Raw genomic sequence first — 6,509 nt, forward strand, 5'->3', positions numbered from 1 at the left:
GACACGCACCTCCCGACCCGCCTGCTCCGAACCCTCCGGCCGCGCTCGCCCCCGCAGTCCTTCCTCACGGGACGCGCCTCCTCCTCCCCGCCTCTCGCTCTTGCTCTGTCTTCTTTTCCATGGGCACCGGAAGGTGTTCCCCTCCCTTCCTCGGATCGCATCGCGCGTTCCTTAGCTCAGAGCGCCATCATGTGGCTCGCGGAGAGAACTGCTCTTGTGTTTCTGCAGATCGTGCCGGAATCGCTTCGTCTTTGCAATTTTCCATTTCTTATGCTTCAGTTCTCTTTGAGATCGTTTTTTTAACAAGTTTTTACTCTCAGCAATTTTCACTGTACTCGTTTAGTAGTAGTTCATAGCTATTTACTTGCAATGAGACACCAATTAATCTCTTCCTGTTGTCTTCCACTTGAAATGACCATGCTGTGAAATGTTCTGTACCCATAGGTTGGTTACTGGGACAGTTCCTACTATGAGCGTTTCTCTGTCGGAAACCTTGTGGTTTAACTCAATTACTTCCAAAAACATGCTCTTATCACCTACCTTTTGTGTATTTCTTTCAGCAAAGTAAATCTAAACGTTGCTTTGAGCCAACACTCTGGTAATGGTGGCTCCAGTTGCTGTGTGTGTCAGTCCTACAACGATTGAAGGCAGAGAGGTTTCTGAGAGGAAACTGGGATGCAAAGTGAGAGCTACCTGCTGGTATTCCTGTCAGCCTGCACTTCTCTGCAGGTGAGAGCTGTGGGAGGGTGTGCACAGGAGCCTCCATATTAGCAAGGTGATTCAGATGGGAAAGGAAATATGAGATTTTCTTCTTCTTTTGTGGATATCTGTGTTCACCATCTGTGACCAATACCTTCAGCAGGCACACTGTCAGGGCTGGATACTGGGATCATTCTCCTCTTCCTCTACTCAAACAAGTTGGCTGAGTGGCTAAACATGCAGGACAAAATCTGCCACCTGCCTACACAGCAGGTCTTCTCTGACCTCTTTTGTATTCAACACCACCTGCCCCATACTTTGGCATCTGCCAGTGTGAGGGTGGGAGCAACTCACATCTTTCTCATGATGTACACCATGGTCCTTCAGCACTGTACAATCTTGTGCCTCCTGATCTCTTTGCTTCCTGCTCTAATATATCGCTGGTTCATGTAGAAACCCACTGCTGAAGAAAACAAGGCTTCCTGAGAACAGCAATGTCTTCAGTCCAGATTCATAAGAAGTCATTGATCAGTTTGGTTTCTGCCATCTGCTTACCTGGTGTAAAGTCATAATACAAAGATGAACTCTTCTTCCTCCTGCATCCTTGTATCTTACCTGCATTAGCATACACAAGATTACTGGAAGACTCCAAACCTACAGGCAATACCCTGGCAATATTTAGTCCATCCAATAAAAAGAGACCATGACTGAACAGCAAAAAGAAAAAAAATACAGCTGTCTATCACTCTTACAATCTTTTAACACAAATGACTTACCTGTCTTTGTAGATACTTCTTTAGAACAAATAACAGACTGTCACTGGATATAGTGCTCTCTGGGACACATCTAGCAGAAGGGAAGTAAGAGGGAGAACTGAGGGCTAATAACTTTCACTCAATGATTATCTGAGCTCAATAGAATGGAAAGGTCAGACCCCACACTCATGGGCAACTGCCTGAAGATCTGAAATCTGACAGCAGCCAGAACTCAACACACTACATCTAATCCACTGTTAACAAATATATTTCCAAAGCAATGGATTAGGATGCTTTCATAACTGGAGAGAGGAATAATATAAGATCCCATTGCACATCACTGAAGAACAAGATTTGCAAATATCTTGAATACAGACAGCACTTCTTCCACTCCCAGGAAAGAACAGCAGCAGAGGGAAGATCATGGGGAGGTTCGATGAAGTCATCCAGAACGACCAATATTGGGAAAAGCTCCTTGCTTGAGCAACAACATTCCATATTCAAACACATGCGAATAAAAGTGGATATGGCAAATGACTTCACTAGCAGGAATGACACAAATACAACAGGGAGAGAAGGTATACAAAACTTAACTGCTCAGGGAACTGTGGAACATCATCACATCACACCAAGATGACCTTGCTGTCAACAGTTACACTGTTGAAGACTTCTCTATGCCTCATCAAAGATGGTATATACTGTGTGTTCCCAGATAACCAGATATTCACAGGGCAAGGGGATATCAAGGGAAGATAGCAGATGGACACTTCAGACCCATAAAGCAAGGCATTTTTGTGGCCATAAATTTCACATCACTTCTCATGGTGACATCCTACAGCTGAATTCCTGGAGGTTATCATAGGATCCAGGTCAAGAAGCGATTGATTGGCCATCTCTAAAGGTTTTCTACTGATAACCGCTAACCTTGCAAACACGTTCTCCAGCTCAGTCAGCATTTTCTAACTATTGTCCAGTGACATAATCCATCTTCTTCTAAATCTCTCTGAGTCTCTCAGACAAGACTCTCTCTACCCTGCTAAGGAAACCAAGAATGAATGTCCAGACCCTACTCAGAGCTGCTCACAGGATCACAAACGTGAAATTTGATCCACTCCACCAATTGGATCCAACTCTAAGTCCCACACTCAATGTGATCTAGGGCTGAGCAGATCTTCACTTTCCCTCAACAACACCAACAACAGCTGAGCTAAAGCAGAGCTACACAGTGTCAGCCAGGCTCTTACACACCTCAGGAACATTGAGTTCTTTGAACCATCTCAACGATCTCAGATGGAAATGCTACCAGACTCTACACCACAGTCATTAGATATTCCCTCTTTAGAACTGGTACCACTCTGATCGTAGACAGCACACGTTGTTCTTTGAGCCCTTAAGGATTACATCCACTTCTCCTTGTCTCTTTAGAAATAGTGTCTGATCAGGAGCACCATCATGGAAATATCCACAGTGTTGCAGCTCCTGACGTTTCCGACCATGACAGAAGGGATGCTACTCTCCCACATCATATATGCTTTCCATATATGGGAGGAAAAATGATCACCAGAAAATAATCAGCACTCTGCATCTCACATCCCATCACCAGCACATTTCTTGCACCAGGCAGCTACGAGAGGAAGGGAACACTTCTGATGGGAGAAACTGTCAACCCAGATGGTACCAAAAGCTCATCATAAGGCACAGACAAAAATCACACCATTTTAATCAGCACTCGCAGGAGACAAGAAGGATTACCATAGCTACCATAGGATACATGGAACTGACATGGCCAGATCCTCTGCTGTCATCTCAATCCCTTGTCCAATACAGAAAAACATTTCTCTCATTTGTGCATTTTCCACATGGTAGTGTCCTACAACTTTGTATTTCAAAGCACATTATCATAAATGGAAGGGGAAAATACAACATGATGCTTGCTGTATCTTTTGTAGAAGCAACTTTGTGGTACTAAAGAAACTGAAGAAATCTTTGGTAAAAGGTTGTACAAAAAAACCCAGGACTCATTGGTCAACACATTATACACCCCTTTCTGAGAAGGATCAATGGAAAGAACACCACAGCTTCTGAGCAGAAACACTTAGTGGACACTAGCAGAGTTAGTAGACAGCAGAGATGTGGTGAGCAGAAAACAAGAAGAGAAGGAAGAAAAGCATCACCTTCAGAGAAGTCCAATGGGATGATTAAACTTCGCTACAGCTTCTACTTGAACAGCTCAGAAAAGTGGCAGTGAAAGTCAAGATTACACATCACTTTAAAAATGGGCCATAATGCAGAATAATTCCAGGAAAGAAAACCAAGTACATATGCAAAACCCAAACCCCCCCATAGCAGTTGACACTCTGTAGAACAACAGGACAGGAAGGGTACTGAACTGCTCTCTTTGGAGATAATCAGAGTCAATGCAGATGTCTTCACCTACCTCAAATTTGACTTCACATTCAAGGGTAAAAAGCCCATGCCACCATGCAACTCGCTAGTGCTATTCCCACTTCATTTTGCAGGAATAGCAGAAGTGTCAAGGTAGGTTCAACAATTCCCAGAGGAGTGAGAAGGATTCAAGACTAGTACAAGAGATAAATTCATAATATCAGAAGACATTTTAGGTATTTCCACACTATGTATTATCTCAAGATCATGTACTACCTCAAGGCCTCCAGTTCCCACTTCTTACAGCCTCCTGGTAACTTCCATTCCACATTCTGAACACAGATACAGAAGACAAGCAGACATCTCTTATTCTTGTCTTATGGCATGTCCCTTGGCCTTCCCAATTACTTCCATTTCCTCAAGAAGAAGGAATTCCCCCAACTCTTCACAGGAGGAAACAGACAGGCCCCATTCAGTGCCGCTTCCACTTTCACCTCCACCAGATGCCACACTTGTCTTTCCCACCCCTAATTTGGCTTTGGCTTTCACAGACCTTTCCCATCAATGACAGTACCAAACCTGACAGAACCAGAAGGAACAGTATAACATACACAGTGCTTGGAAGGCACTCTGATGACAATGATTCAAGCTTTATGATGATTCCACAAGTTCATAAGGAAATATTACATGGAGGTAATTAAATGTATTTCTAAAGCTAATGAGCAAGTTGTTGTTATGATTCAAATGGACTGAACATATGTATTTCCTGGGTTCTTTTCCCTCTTTCTGTTTTTGATTTTGAAGAGAAGCATCTAACAGTCTTTGTAAAGGGACAACTGCTGATGCTAACACTGAATGAACATGAAAACAAGCCGAAGTAGATCCCGCCAGTTCCTAATCAGAAACACAGATTTATAGTCAGAAAATTCCCAAGTCACAAGTGACAGCTTGCATCACATTTCCTTTACTGCACAACCGAAGAAGAGGAGGAGAGAGTTTCTGACAAGAAACAAGTACTGATATCCAGAACCATCAGAGAACAATGCCTGCTGCGCTGTCACCACAAGACCAACCCTTCCAGACTTGCACTCCTTTAGCAGTCTCAGCTGGAAATGTTGAACACCAACAACCAACAGCAGTTGTAGAGTCCATGTCATGACAGTGGCAGTCAAAGTAGGCACTAATATAATTACAGGATAGAAAACACCAAGCAACGAATCCTCCATGCCCACGCAAATGATTGGGGCTCCAAGTACCCCAGCCACAGACTCCTACAGATTTAGCATCCAGAATGACCTTCTGGAACTACACCTGGCAAGAAAATTAGAACCATTACACTCCACAGCAACATACAATAAATAACATAATAAACACATGAATAAATAAAGCAAAACAAAATACTATTGTCAGAATGGTTTAAAGCGATAACTGTACAGAAGAACGTTGCACAAGTACCCAAAACAATCCCCACTATCCACAGTAAGAATGAAAATTTGTGGCTTTGAATCACAACAACAAAAGGAAACACAAAGAAGGAATATCAGAGTAAACACTCAGAGGTGACCAGCAGGGAAGCAACGACTGTGGTCAGCACCAGGGCTGCATCACTTGCCACAGCAAATAGAAGAGTGGTTGGCAAAAATGATTGAGGGCAGTCCATGGAACTGGAGAGTAATGACATGGATGAAATGCATATAGAAAAACGATGTATTGATTTTGCTACTGTCATAATAACTCTGTAGGGTGAAGCAATGTCGACACAAATAAAATAGGCGGAGAGAATGCAAAATTCTCATTGCTGTTTACATCTCTTGCAGATGAGAATCAAAGAAGAAACGAGACCTAATATCAACATCATTACAAGCAAGTAATACAGCCTGGTGGACATCACCACCAAAATGACCTTTCATATCCAGCACCCCTTTGCAGAACAATTAGAGGCAAGAGCACAAATAAAATAGATGTTGTAATAGCCCTATGGCAGTGATTTTACTCTGGAAAAGAGAAGCTCTGATAATGGATAGATAGCTTCTGTAAGAAGTTCAAAATCAACAGCTGAGGATCTCTTGCATATACGACACCACAGGTATAAATATTAAATAAACATAATAAGCAGATTAAACACAAGCCATTAGAAGTAAAAGCATGCCTCCAACAAGAAGTGGAACAGACACCAACTGCTCCACAACTTGCATGGGAACAAGACACCAATACCACTATATCAACAGTGTCAGAAATTACAACAAAATTGCGCAATATACAAAGAAAAATTAAGAGTTCACCATCCCTCAACACATTCCTCAATGAAGTAAAAAACACAGCGCTGTCAGCACCACAACAACACCCCAAATTGCTGGGAGGAGGGTAAGAAGTTCGCAGCACAACACCATGCCCAGCTGCAGTAGCAGGCAGTGCGTACACGAGACCCTGGCAGGTCCTGCACCAGAACATGCTTGAAGGACACAGAGTCGTTAACAGTGACAACTAGTAGCTCTAGCACGGAGGAAAAGAAACAAGGAAGTGGACAAGAGCAAAGCAGAGCAAAGAGAAAAAAGGAAAAAGCAAGAAAGAAGGAAAGCAGGAAGAAAAGAGGGAAACAAAGGATGAGCGGCCCGCAATAGCCACTGACCGTGTCCAGCAGAGAGGGCGGCTCGTGCGGCGTCTCCTTCG

General features: G+C 43.2%; 1 pseudogene; it reads right to left on the reverse strand.

Annotated features, from left to right (window-relative positions):
• The window catches only part of LOC104913215, a 12,639-nt pseudogene that overhangs the window by 3,183 nt on the left and 2,947 nt on the right, over window positions 1-6,509 (reverse strand).

This window comes from Meleagris gallopavo, chromosome 15 (assembly GCF_000146605.3).
Source record: "Meleagris gallopavo isolate NT-WF06-2002-E0010 breed Aviagen turkey brand Nicholas breeding stock chromosome 15, Turkey_5.1, whole genome shotgun sequence".
Lineage (NCBI taxonomy): Eukaryota > Metazoa > Chordata > Aves > Galliformes > Phasianidae > Meleagris > Meleagris gallopavo.